The sequence below is a fragment of the Cyprinodon variegatus genome, unplaced genomic scaffold, assembly GCF_000732505.1.
Source record: "Cyprinodon variegatus isolate N-32 unplaced genomic scaffold, C_variegatus-1.0 Scaffold305, whole genome shotgun sequence".
NCBI classification, from domain to species: domain Eukaryota; kingdom Metazoa; phylum Chordata; class Actinopteri; order Cyprinodontiformes; family Cyprinodontidae; genus Cyprinodon; species Cyprinodon variegatus.
In genome coordinates, this window is record NW_015150758.1 from 430149 (window position 1) to 442845 (window position 12697).

The 12697-nt window shown below is 34.8% G+C and overlaps 1 protein-coding gene across 2 annotated transcripts in view; it reads left to right on the forward strand.

Annotated features, from left to right (window-relative positions):
* The window catches only part of cdh22 (cadherin 22, type 2), a 211094-nt gene that overhangs the window by 46282 nt on the left and 152115 nt on the right, over positions 1 to 12697 (forward strand). The window contains exon 2 of one of the 2 annotated variants that reach the window (XM_015384132.1): positions 1661 to 1775. The exons of the other annotated variant lie outside the window; for it this stretch is intronic. The gene's annotated coding sequence lies outside the window, so the exon portion shown is untranslated. The remainder of the gene's footprint in view (positions 1 to 1660; positions 1776 to 12697) is intronic. 2 annotated transcript variants of the gene reach the window in all.

Sequence of the window (12697 nt, forward strand, 5' to 3'; positions counted from 1 at the left end):
GAGTCTTCTCTAAATCCTATATATATATATATATATATATATATATATTTTTTTTTTTTGCTAATGGCTGCAGCTTTTTGATTTGTTGGTTGTTATTTGTATCGCTCCAAATATAGCAGTGAGGAGTTGCACGAAAAAGCCTTGTATAGGATGGCTGATGGTGTGTCACTTGTAAGTTGTCACTTTTCTTCTGAACAGGAATGTTAAATGTTTGCTACCATCAGTGACCTGGCAACTGGTTGGCAAACAGTGCAGGAATGAGACCAGGCAAGTACAAGTAACCTATTTACTAGCCAGAATGAGTTAAATTTGTAGCTGTTGCTTTTATATAAGCGTTTGTGAGATTTAAAGTGAGCTCCACACTTGCTGCATACACAAATTGGTTACTGTCTGGTCAAATTCGTTGCATAAAAATGTGTATTTGCTTTGTAATCAGAGAATTGAAAGCGTACACACAAACGATTATAGACACTGTCCTGTGTTTAGGAAAAATGTCCTTATGCCTAGACTTATTTTGTAACCTCAACTATCACTGGGAATCTTCCATATTCTTTTAATGTGGTACGCCAATGATCAAATTCCCTATAGAACATGTTCCAAGGTTTCTGTTATGCTATGATTTACTTCATTGTTTAACAGCCCATAACAGTATTGGTGAACCCAGCAGCCTCAGTGTTATCATTGTCTTTATTGTCAATACTTGACCTGAGGCTATAAATGACCATGCTCTACATAATAGCATTCTGGAAACAATTTAATTTACAGTGATCTCAAAAGATTTTTATTCTGTTATGTAAAAAGAAAAGGCAAAAAACTCTTTAATTTCTTCTTGGACTCATATGACTGTTCATAAAATAGCATGTGTTTATGTTTATTTATTTTTCTAATCAGCAAAGTAATCCTGATGATCTTTATACTCCACAACCGTTATGGTATTTTATAATGGGCAATTGTCCTTTATTAGGAATTTGCATGCTAAAACAACATTAAAAGGACCTTTATTCTAGCTAATCAGGACATTCATTATGTCCCACTGAATTACAAGGCCTAAAATCCTGAGTTCCATGTGCTTAAACAGTTTCTGTTTAAGCACATCTGTTCTGACTCAAAACATAACTGAGAAACAGGGAGTTTTTTTTTTTTTTTAACACAATTATTCTGACAAAGTTTGTGTGCTCGGACTCTATTTAGATATAAATTAACAGTCAGACTGCTACAATGCCATCTCAAGGGATCGCTAGTATAAGGGTGTGTTAGGGCTGCGAAGATGAAGCAGGTAATTAAATAAAGATTGCAGACTCCACCTCTTCTTTATTCTCATCCTTCCTGAAGCATACCTCTGTCTACCTTGTATTGCAGGAGGAAAGCAGTTAAGGATATTGTTTGTTTTAAACCACTTTACAGGCCACCAAATAACTCACTCTTATTTTCTCTTGACTGATCGAAAGTCTTTTTTTCCCCCACCTATTTTATTATACCTTTTCATCCAACCATTTTTCTACACATTCCATTAGCAGATTGCCTCCCCTCCTTTCCCTCCTCCAACCACTCACCCGCCCCTTAACACTTCCATTAAAAACTAACTTGGGAATTTATACAGTTTATCTGAGAAAAATTAAAGAAGTTTCCCCTCAGGTATGTTTTGTTTATCTCTTTTTAGACTTGACAGAGTGTTGGAGCAGGAGTAATTCTGAATGGCAATGTAGAGGCATACTGAAGGACCTGAGAGCCATCACTCAGGCAGAGTGGCAGCAAGGTCATTGGGCTAAGGAACGGTGAGTCTGTTGTTTGCATACACCACTGTCAGTTGAGTACTTTGGGGAAAAAGGTGACAGGAAAACCATTACTAATCTAACTTGCAGATTATCGATCTCTATTTAGCTGTTCTATAGTTCCATGCATGATTTGCCCTCTGAAAAATAACAGCATTATAATTTTGCTGTTTAATTGTTCAGTTGGTGCAACAAATTTTACACTTTTTTATTATGTATCACACAGAACAGGGTGATAGGCTCTAAGATTGGATGTCCAATTTCAGAAATCTGGAACTAATACAACTAAACTAAACAAAATACAATATGTTGAAATATAACATTCTCTTTAAGGTGTTTAAGATTTACTTGCAGTCAAGTCTGGGGAGAGTTTAATTGCAGCATTTGATTGCATTCACAACGTATTTATATGACAGCATTACATCCTAGGTAATCAATTCTCAATTGCCATCATAGAATAAGCCAGTTTGTGAGGCAGGCAAGGCAAAATATATGTGGGGCGGTATAAGGGGTGGTGTTTATGAGTGTGTTTGGATGTGAGGCCAATGATTTGTCACATCTTTGTGAAATGTAAGGCCAATTTACCTGGAATACAATACTTTGTGGGGGCCAGTCGACTGGTCATAACTTAGCAGGGTGCTTTGTAATCTTGTACCATTTTTCTTTTTTCTTTTTTTTTTTTGACAAAAATCCAAATTTGTTAGAAGATCAATTAAAATAATTTATCAATCTAAAATAACAACCCCTATAGGTTAATCAATGTCTATTTCATGTGTTCTTTTTTGTGTAGAGTTTTAACAGAACAGAACTTAAAATAACAGCATAAATACTCAGAAACTGTATTTGCTGTATAGAGTGCAATATAGAGTACACTTTTAATCACTTGCTAAATTATGCTAATTAAACATGAGCTCTTTGCCATTTTATTCAAAGCTGGAAATTATGTTTAAAACTATTTTACTATATTTTACTATAATATTGTGAAACAAATATTAATCCTATTTCACTACTGCTCCTCAGAATTCCTTACTTATATTCGTGTCACACAACAGTATTTTATTATAATATTGTATATAAAGATAATTGTAAAGGTACAATGTAAGGCTTTAACAGGGATTCTTGTGAAATAATAAATAACATTACATAAAAGAAAAAATTATTTCTAAAATTGGAATTACCACAAGGTATATTTTGTAAACTATATTTATTATTAGATCAGAGGGAAGCTGAACATCAACCTGCAAAATGCACTCTGGCATTATTATGCATTAAGGCCACAACACACCGGAATCCAATTATGCGTCCGATCCGACAGAAAATCGTGTCGGATGAGGTTTTGGCGTTTAGTGCTCATTAAAAGTCAAGGGTGATGATCACACTGACACCATTTTTATCCAAAGGGGCTAACGTAGCTGCGACTGAGAAAGCTCTGTTTTAGTCGGACTACGCAGCAATTCAGTGGCAATTTCAAGGGTCTGACAGGAAGAGAGACGTGCTTACAAAGTAAAACACTTCCGCTTTATGGGAAAATACAAAATAAAATCTGTTAATCACACAGGGAAGCCGCCAGTTTTGGAGTCACACAGTCATTTATAGTAAGCGGGACAGACTCATGCAAAAACAATGAATGAAACACAACAAAAGAATAGTTTTCTCATGATAGGAATTCAGGAAGTCAGAAATCGGATAAAGTAGTGATCCTCTCAAAAAAAACAATGAGGGACAGGAAGTGCAGTTTATCAATCTCGAAAAAAACAAAACAAAAAAAATAAATAAATGGATATAGTAAAATATTGATCCTAAAATAGGATTATTGCACTGGTTAGTAATACTGTGCAATAACCTGTGCAATAATCCTGTTGAAGAAGAGACTCCAGCTGTTATATATATATACATATATGTGGAAGCACAGAATATACCACATGCACCTTTTCCTTCTTTTGTCTATTGATGTGAAAAGTGAATCTCTCCACTGTGAGATTAATAATCAAAATTAATGTCTGTCTGTCTGTCTGTCTATGAGCCTCACAAAAAAAATATAGCATATGAACATTCACTATCTGTTCTGGTTTGAGATGCTGCACAGATTCGTTAAGTGGGGCTTTGCTTTATAGCTGTGCCTGTGTTTTTGTTTTGTGTTTGTTTTTTTTAATAACAGTTCATAATCTGTCCAAGTCAAATGTGGGAAATTGTTTTAATTTTTGTATAGCACAAAGGCAGAAGCGAAAAAAAAAATCTGCCTAGTCGGACCTTGTCTATACACAGTCAGTGTGAAATGGAAAAAAATTGAATCGAAGATTAAAAAGCTTGTTCGCAACGGGTGGGATCTGACCTTTAACCATAGATTAGAAGCCTTTTTTTGATAGTTCAGTGGCAATAGTAAAAAAACTAAATTGCCAGGTGTCTCAATTGGTCTGTTTGGCAACACCAAATGGTCGAATTAGATGCCTTCAATGGCTGCATGTGTATAAAGTTTACTGTGGAGAAACTTCATTTGCAAAGATAGAATCTTGGCCTAGACCTTATGAAACACCATTGTTATGAATGAAAGGGGGAGTTGCTATCCTGGTTTTCTTATCTAATTACGAAGTCATCCCTAAACTTGGCGGTAAATGTTAACGAGTTAGTTAAAGCTGCTATTGTGAGAAAGGGGGTCAGAAAAAAACAACAACAATATAGATACAGTGAAGTTAATGTTTATATAAGAGAGACAGTCAAAAACTTTTAGCCATTTTGCGTATTGGAGTATGCTTCTGGGTACGGAAAACCATGTTCTAACCAAGTTTCTTTTATTTTATTTTATCTTGGCATCCTATTTTTCAGTTTTTTTTTTTATTTATTACTTTTATGCCTCTTCTCTGCTAAGAGTTATGCAGAAACATTTGATCTACTTTGTTGTGCTTTTCTTTTCATTGCCAGATGGCCATTTTTTTTTTTTTCAAACCTTAAAACTTTATGTAGGTTTAAAAACACTATAAACTTTAAAAAGAATATTCACTGATCAGGCAACTCAAAAACAGAAATTATTAAAATAAATGAGCATATAAAAAATGTAATAATTAAAAGTATTAAAACATTCATAACTTCCAAATAAACATAGCAGCAACACAGCAAGGGAAAAAATGAAATAAACAAATTGTACCAGATCAGATACCAAAGAGAAGAGGTGGGTTTTAAAAGCATATCTAAAGATTGCAAGCAAAGGAGCTTACTTATTTGCAGTTACACAGCATTCAATATTTACTTGCAATGGCAAAACCCCAATCTCCTCGTGTTTTCATTACAAAATACATTTTGTGTATTGAATCTCTGCCAAGTAAGTAGAATTCTCCACAAGGCTTGACTTATTTTTTCAGAATATCGACAGGCCATTTGGATTATTTTAGATACACACACACACACACACACACCGAACAAGCAGCTGGGAAATATTACAACTTCCCCCACCGGATCTATCAGATTATACCATGCAGTACATTCAATTACATATGAGAGCAGATGGTGTAAACAAAATCAAACATGCATAATCTTGAGATTGGATCCTTCGGTTTTATATGAACTCTGAGTCAAAGTCCTGACATCAGACCAGACATATTAAGAGGAGTCTGTGGGGCCAGCAAGCTAACTGACTCAGGGGTTTTTAAAAGTGGAGAAATCCAGAAGAAATAGATGTATTATTCTTTACTATATTGAAAAGCAAGCAAACGTAAATATACTACAGGTCCTCACTCTGTTCTTTGCTCTCTCTTTCTCTCACACACCCACACACATGCACACACATCCACAACCATCATTTTCCATGTTTTATGGGACTTGTCAATGACTGCCATTCATTTGTATGGCCTATACCAGACCATTACTCTAAACAAGAAAGAAACCAGCACAGTGACAAATTGTATAGTATCCTATTTTATCTTATCTTTTATTTTCCTTTCTTATCTTATCTTGTCTTATCAGTCACTATTTCAGCCTAGAAAACCATAAACAGTATGACTTCACCATAAGAATAACATTTATTTTACACAATGAAAAGCACTACATAAAGCTCAAAGCCCACATAATACACAGCCATTGTCTGCATTATGTGTGCAGATACAAATATAAGCACAGTATGTACATCAAGTATATCTAATACTACATATATGCACTTCAACATTAAAAGCCCATTGTCGGAGAGGCAGCATATTTTAGTCCCAGTACTCCAAAATGTCTTTTTTCTTAGTTGGACTAGCAACACTGTAGTAGTTTTTTCAACATAACAGCATTCCGATAAGCATGGAAACATCATGCAAAGATGCATTATGAGTCTTTGCAGAAACAGTAAGTTTGGCTTCAGCACCTGTTCTTTGTGTGTCTTTTATTCTAAAATGACAATAACTTGACAGGACAAAGAGTTTCATTCTCTCCTTCTTTTGTGAAGAACAAGAGTCAAAACAGCTTAGATGCAGACAGGTGGCTTAGGTCTAAAACTCATACTTAGGAGACTTTTACACCCTAACTGGCAACTTTTATATTTAGATATACTAGTTTATCTCCAGGCCTAACAGTAGGAAAGAAGTAATTTGTGACAGAGGGCAAAGACCCTGCAAAGCCAAAGGATTTAGTGTGCCGCGCTCTGTGCTGTTTTGCTATGGAGTTTTCCAAGTATCCGATCTTACCAAAAAGCACAAAGGACGCGCTGTCTTTATCCAGGCATTTTTTCTTATTAGAGAAAGTCCTAGAATTATGCTGGATCATAGTAATATAGCAAAGTGCCTATTTACATCATGGTAATTATAGTGTTTGTAATGCCTGGAAGAGTAACTATATTACTGCAATTTTGGAAAAGAAGTGTTGTTAGAAATTCAGTTATTCAGTGCTGTTATTCCCTACACAACATATTTATGTAGAAATGACATCAGCTGGGCGTGCTTCGGCGGCGACCGCTGTACGAGTCCTTAATCCTCAACGTGGCCGACCAGGATTCGAATCCAGCCTGTGGTCCTTTGCCGCATGTCTCTCCCCCTCTCTCATAACCCCTTGCGTTTTAGCCCACTGTATAAACAAATTTGCCACTAGTGCCGTAAAAACCTCAAAAAAAGAGAAATAAGAAAAGAAATAACATTGGTTGCCAACAGGGTTTGTTTGATTTTATTTTGAAACAGGAGGGGGGTGGTGGACTCTACCTAGCTCTTGATGAAGTGATTGGTGGTGCAGTCACTTCATCTTTACAGAGTAAGTGTTGTAAGGGCTTTACTCTAATAGCTTTATTCTAGCAGCACTTAAGAATGAGCTTCAGTTCTGTATTCCGCAATGTAATGCTGCATTTGATTCATTGTACTTTTTGTTTTCTCATTTTAATCCCTCCTAAAATTTGTTGAGTTTATAAATTTTCCTCCATGATAGGTAAATAGTTTTGTTGTTTATAGTTGCTGTTTTTTTTTTTTTTTTTTTTTTTTATTAATTATATTTTTTGTTTTTTGGGTAGAGATTTCAATTATCCTTTTATTTATTACAGCATTCTCAAAACATTAATATTGAGAAGTTTTTAAAAAAAAAGAAAAAGAAGGTAACTATAAAACACTGCATTATCGTTCTTTCCCAGTTGGTGCCCCAATACAGTATTTGTGCGCAAGGCCCCCAGATGACTAGCACAGTCCCTGGTCATAACTTTTATTAATTATTTCCTCCAATTTTACCTCATTCACCTGAATCGAATACAGCCACTTGAATGTACAGAAAGTGTTTTTGTCATAGGAAATTGGTTTCTTTGAACTGATTTTTAAAAAATCAGCAAATAGGTCACAAGCTGTGAACTATGGAGAGGTCGAGCAAACAGGCATCCAGGTACAAGCTGCCCCCTAGACAAAAGTCCCCATTTGGCTAAGGTGTACAAATGAGAAATCTTTAGTTATTTATTTGTTTATTTAGTCCAGAGATCTTTCAGGAAACGCAACACACTACATGATGTATACAAGTATTCATAACTGGCTGCGTGAAAGGGAAATACTAAGCAAGCTTTTACCAGGGTGGATAATTTTTCATTAATGCTGGACAGTACTGTTTAGGCCTGGAGTACTGGAGATTTGCCATATATCCTTATAATATGTACATCATACAGTTGTATAAAAGATACACCACAATCTCATTATTTTGGTTACACTAGATTTGCTAGGTAAAACAATAGCAACAAGATTAATAGATGGAGCAAGATACAGGTATTCATACAGTGGTTATTCAGTACATTAAACATACATTGCTAGGAAGTTGAGTTGTTAGTTATGCCTTAAAGATGGAATGTGGCATTTTTATTTTTCACCAACCTCATTCCAAATCGTTGGTACTGTGTACCTATCTTACTGCGTAATCTTAGCATGCTGCTCCACTTAAAGCACTTTGAATTAAGACATCTAACCACGGCTCGTCTCTAAGTCTGCTCACTACTCAGGTTCAGGTTCCCTCCGATTTCTGTAATGAGGAAAGGCTACATGTTTCATTTTAGGGACAGGGCTTCTATTACTGAACAAACTTTGGAAAAAAAGCATTGCAAAACATAACATGTTTTTTGGCATTTTTTTTACTGCACATGAGCACAAATGCAACTGCCTTTCATCCAACCCAATCTGCATAAGTGACCAGATGCTTCAGGCCATGCAGCTTATTGGCTGAGACACATTTTAAAAGCCTGCACTGAATCAAACAAAGCCACCATATAAATTAGCTAAAGGTTTTCATCCTCCACCATTTGCAAATGCAGTCAGGTCAGATTTCACAGATTTTTAACAAAAAGAAAAGTTTTAAAACCTCATTTAGATCACAGAGTGTACATTTTGCAATAAAATACAAATAATATTATTTTTCTAAATTAATGGCTTTTGCTTTTTCTCCATTTGCGTTTTGGCTACTTGTTTCTACATTACTCGGGAGGCATTAATTTTATAAAGAAATATACATTTACCATTAAAAATATTGGTCTTCAAAAAATATGATATGACTTATTTTTCAATTTAACAGAAAAAAAATTGAAATCAAATATGAAATGAAAATCAAATAAACTATAAGAACAAAGTAACTGAAATTAAGTCATGTTAATTAAGAATGCCAAATATCCTTATTGTCTTAAATATGTGCAAATTTAGCCATATAACATTTCTTTTTTTTTCTTTTTTTGCACATTTAAGTGCCTAGATACTGCTTCTTTTTTTAACACGACAAGGTCACTTCAGATCTCAAATATTCCTATCACTGTCAGGTTATCTCTTTTTTGTTGCACTTGCAACAATTCACATGCTTAATATTCTTTTCATTGGATTTAAATAAGAAAACTGTATATATTAGACTACAAAAATATAACCCAAGGGATATAAAAAAAAAACATTTTTAAGAAGAAATGATTGTGCTTTTTCTTTACCCCAGAGAGGAACAACAGTTCAAAGAGTTGGAACTGGGTGAAAGTGTGTCACTGGTACCAAGCCAGGATGAAGTATTACTTGCTTTAAATCCTTCAGCACTGATCAAAACCAGACTTACTGTGCACACTGAGAGAGGTTGGTACTTCATACACACGCAAGCTTTGATCACTAGAACTCGTTACACTTGCACTGACCTGTTAGTTCCCAAGCCACATGACGGACATCAGGAGACCTTCTGTTGGCTAAGGATGGTAATTTGCCATCTCCGTTTTCCTTCCTTTAGTAGCAGAGTTATTTTGTAAAACTGCAACAACTACTGTTTGAGAGATGTGGTTATAGTTGCTGTGTTTTTTTGCATTAAATTATTCAGCTAAATATGATGACTTTCAATTTTTTTCTTTTTTTAAAACTATTTGTATTTGAAGTCTTAACCTAGAAGTAAATATGTTTGTTTGCTTCAGATCAGAAAATCTCTGAGGCATTACAAGTCAAAATCCAGATTAAGTACCCAAAATTTAAGTACTCACACATAACATATGAGCATAATGGATTGTGGAACATTTCTTAGGCTATAATAATTCTATGTCTACACCAGCTAATGTGCTATATGTCTCATTTTAAAGTAGGGCAATACTTTAATGTGTGAATACAGTTATGCCTTCATTAACTTTTCCACGTCCAATGTCTATAAAACATGAACTTTATCAATTTATTTTCTCATTCTTCAGTGCTTGCACACCTCCGTATGTCTCAGAATCCAAGAGACTGGCACACATCATAGCATTGGGAGCTGGGGAATTTAAAGCCATTCTGCCACATTCATCAGTTTAAAGAAACAGACAGAACAAACTTATGTTATGGTGTTTTGTGCAGTGTGAAAAAAAAAAAAAAACGAATAAGGAATCCACTGTGGAGCTGTTTCAAAGGGGCAATTTTACACCAGCTTATGAGCAAGAGTGACTGAGGAGATGCACACTGCTTAGAGAATGCCAGATGTTACTCAAGAGAATCCATCAACAGCAAGACTGACCATGGATGAAAGGATTCTAAATTGGCTCTGAAAAATTTGGTCAGAACATTACAGGCAGCTGAAGAAAATATTTTTTGTTTTTATGAGATGTTTGCCAATTTAATTCAGTCCATGGGTGTATATATGTGTGTGTGGGAGTGTTTGGCCATGTTTTTGTTACCTTGTGGGGAGGTTTTTCCAGGAATGTGCTACATTTCGGGGGCTTATTGGTACTTGTGGGGACCAACGACAAGTCCCCATCAGGAAAGGTTATATCCTTGGGGTGGGGTTCGGTTAAAAACTAAGGTGTGAATATAGTTTAGGTTAGATTTAGTGTTGGTTTTGTTTTGTTAATCATTATGGTACCAAGGGGGGGGGACCTCGGTGCATACCAATGTCTCGCCCGAAGTAATGTGTGTGTTTTTTTCTCACTTCAAGAAGATTTCGTTTTTTTCCGCATTAATTTTACTGATTCCTTTCAATGCTCACATCTTTGAAAGTGCCATGAAGTCTAAAAAAATACCAAGCTTAAAGACAGCACATATAGAGTTAATGTAAAAAGATATCATTCAAAAGAAACTTTTAAAGAAATTATATCTTAAAATGTTACCTTTCATGAAGGCTATGTGAGGGTCTGGGTAAATTGGAGGTAAAATATATACAAAGTCACAAAGATAAGATCTATGAAGGAAATGTGGATACATTGGTAAATGGCCACAGATTTCTTGCCAGAATAGGGACAAAAATCTTGCTAATGTCATTCTGTAGTTTTAAGATAGTGCTCAGCATTTCTAATAAAAAAAAAACAATAAAACATTGACAAGTACGGGACTGCTGTTTGTTTAAACCCTGTTATCAAGCTCCAGAGACGTCATGATTCAGTGACAGATGGGAAAGCTGAAAGGCAACAGCATAGCATATACCAATCATTCAAGTAGGGGAAAAAAAATCAATAAATATATATATATATATATATATATATATATATATATATATATATATATATATATATATATGTGTGTGTGTGTGTTTGTTTGGATATATATTCGTTCAGTATCCTCAAGATTGAAGTCTGGGTTTGTCCAATCATTTGGTGTTTTGGTTTTGACAGCTGGCTGGCAGTAAGGCATACTCTAACAAAATCTAACTCTTCTTGCTGTGTATCGATCTATGTCTTTTAAGAAATAACAGGCAGACCTTTTGTTTTTGGATCTGCCAGTGCTGGTGGTAGTCATAGGCAACAAAGTAGTTTCTGGTACTGTATAAGGGCTTGCAGTATGCTAATCAGGCCTAACTTTATACTACTGATTCATGGGTTATAGTTTCAATGTTAGACAAATAAAAGAATGAAAAATATAGGATTTTAGTTATTTTAAGAATGAACAGACAGAGATAACTGTGTCAAATCATCTCTAAAGCTGAATCCTATGTGAAGTGGGTGTGCTGGATGTGCTGTAATAGTTACAGGCTAGAGATGGACCGATACATTGGCCAGCTGAAATTTTTGGCCTATATTTGTTTTTGTTTTTTTGTGGATCAGTATTGAGCAGTCAATGCATGGATTAGCCTATACAGGTGCACATTCAGCTTCCATGCCGAGACAATCCCCCACTTTGCTATCCTTTGTTAATATTTCCTTTAATTTGTTAGCAAATGTTTATTTTTTTTAAATAACCTGTATTTAACATTTGTTATCACTGTGTCCTTTTAAATCACATAAATAAAGGAAGAAAAAGCTATATAGGCCTAAAGAAGATGGCAGCACAAAATGGAGACTGATGTCAAAATAATCGCTATCAGCAATAACCTTAAAAACCTGTATCGGTTGAGCTCTACAACAGACCACTAAGATCATCTGTATTTATCATTAATCATCAACTACTATATTTGAAAAGTATGACCATGCAAGCTGCTGTACAAAACTGCAAAAGAACACATAATGTGGCTGGGTTTGAAACATTATGTTTTTTTTTTTTTTCATTACCATATGAGGATCACTCACTGGGTGTTGAAGTATGTTAAAAGAAGGCAAATCAATGGATAGGGTTTGGAACCCAAGGTTTATAGGAGGATGCTAATTTAACAGATTACCATTTAATGGCAAATGTCTTCTTAGAGCAAGGTAAAACAAGGTGTTTGTCTGACAAATGTCATCTATGGAAATACACACAAAAAGAATGGCATCCAACAAAAGAATAGCACAGCTATATCATTTTGTAAAGCTTCAGTGATCTACCTATATTCTTTATGCTTTTACAATATACTATCATGTTTTTACAATGTACTTACTCTTTGTTTGACCAATATTACATATTTATAATCTATTATTAATTTTGACAGGCTGTGACAAAACCATGAACAAGTATACATGCAGTCATTTTGCATTATTTACAGAATAATGTCAAACACGGAAAATCAAAAAAATAAAAAGTAAGAAAAGTACTTGACTTCCAAAAAAGTAAAAAAAAAAAAAAAAAAAAAAACTATCCATTGGACTTTTTTTTCCAAGTTTGAAGATGCTTTGC